Here is a 2074-nt window from a genome sequence, read left to right as displayed (position 1 = left end):
TTTTATTTAAAAAAAAATTATATTTAATTTTTTAATTTAATCTTATTGGCGATTTGATTACAGTGTTCATGTAATGGTGTAAATAATATTTAATAAAGTAAATAATAATATTACTTGTGTTTTTATTTTAAAACACATATTTTTATTTACATTTTTAAACATTTATCCTAACCTTCTGGGTAGTTTAATTTAACTCGACTGTTGCTTAAAAATGACTATTCCATGCTTAAAATGAACCCAGAAAAGGTTGGAAATTAACATTTATTAATATGTTCAACAACAAAAAATTATCAGTGAGTTGAATAAATAATAATTAAATAATAAACATTTTTAATTTGCTCATTAATAAATGTTTACTTTTTGATTATTGCTGATGCCTCTAGTAACTGTGTGTCAGATTTTTAATTTACAACCTTTTAGGTTCATTTGAAGCATTTTTTTATTATTTGATTACAGTATTCATGTTACAGTGTAAATAATAACTACAAACATAACGTGTGTGTTTGAATTAAAAATATGTTTTTATTTGATCTTATTGGTGAAATTATTGGTGTAAATAATAATTAATAAAATAACTAATAAAATCACTTGTGTTGTTATTTTACAAACATTTTTATTCAAATTGTATTTAATCATTTTTATATTTAATGATATTTACAGTGTTAGGGAGTAGATATTACACTCTAAAAAATACTGGTTAAATGTTTAAACTAACCTTCTGGGTAGTTTAATTTAACTTGACTATTGCTTAAATATTACTATATTTCTTGCTTAAAATCAATCCAGAATACATTTTAAATTAGCAATGTTTTTATTATTAATTTCCAATAAATTAACATTTATCAGTAAGTTGAATAAATGATAATTAAATAATATATATATTTTAAAACTGCTTATTCATAAATGTTTACTTTTTGATTACTGCTGATGCCTCTTGTAATTATGTATCTGATTTTTTATTTACAACCTATTTTGGATTCATTTTTGAGCAATAGTTGAGTTAAAAAAAAAAACTACCCAGAAAGTTGGGTTAAACATTTACCCCAAGCGTTGGGTCAAAACAACCCAGTCGCTGAGTTTGTCCACATTTCACCCAGCGCTGGGTTGTAGAGTGTAGATAATCTGTTTATGTTATTTAAAACAACATTATTATAAAACGTTAATACAATTAAGTCATAAACTGTATATTTATAAAATAAATAAACTATACATTTACATTATAAATCTCAACCCTTGATATTTTTACACATTGTGGAATGTTACTTTTAAAAATAACATATTTTTGCATTGCTTTAAATAAAAAGTTACCGACTGCTTTACATAATTGCTAGTTTTAAATACTTGAATTACCACTGTACAGACATCATGTACTTAGAGCTTGAAACGTTTAGTTGACAGTACATTCCCTAGTAAAAAAGTTCTATTTAAGTAAGTAATATTTAAATAACATTTATTTTATACTAAGTATAGTTCAAATCTAACATATTTACTGGCATATCATTTAAGACTTACGGATATACATTTTATTCAAACTTTATTTGGAGTACTACTTGTGCACAATGCACATTTCTTAATATTAAGCATAAAATGTGTTTTAGAGTCACTGATGAGGATTGTATGATCTTTGAATAATATCTGTCTTTAAATGCAAGACATGTAAAGTGTACCTGAAGTACTTGCAATAGTTCCACTTTAGCACAATCAAATATACTTAAATGTATCTTTAGTTGGACTTCCAGCGAATTAAAGTGCACTAAGTACAAAACTTGTTGTTTCAATTTAGCAGACTTTAAGAATAAAAGTTTAATATGCCAAAAGTATAATTGCAGGGTATTTATATGTAAATGTATTTGTAGTATACTTAGCATGAAATAATTGGATTTCAAATGCAGCTTAGTATATTTATTTTTCACAATGGTTAACTAAACAGAAAAGTAATGTGTGTTGCGTATATGAACAATTTGGTGTAAATATCTTAAATATAAAAAAGTAAATAAATAAATAGTACATGAAAAAATAAGACACACGCAGCCCTCTGTACACTGACAAAAACAAATCAGCTTTCACGTAATCT

This window comes from Garra rufa, unplaced genomic scaffold (assembly GCF_049309525.1).
Source record: "Garra rufa unplaced genomic scaffold, GarRuf1.0 hap1_unplaced_003, whole genome shotgun sequence".
Lineage (NCBI taxonomy): Eukaryota > Metazoa > Chordata > Actinopteri > Cypriniformes > Cyprinidae > Garra > Garra rufa.
This window is presented reverse-complemented; position numbering follows the sequence as displayed.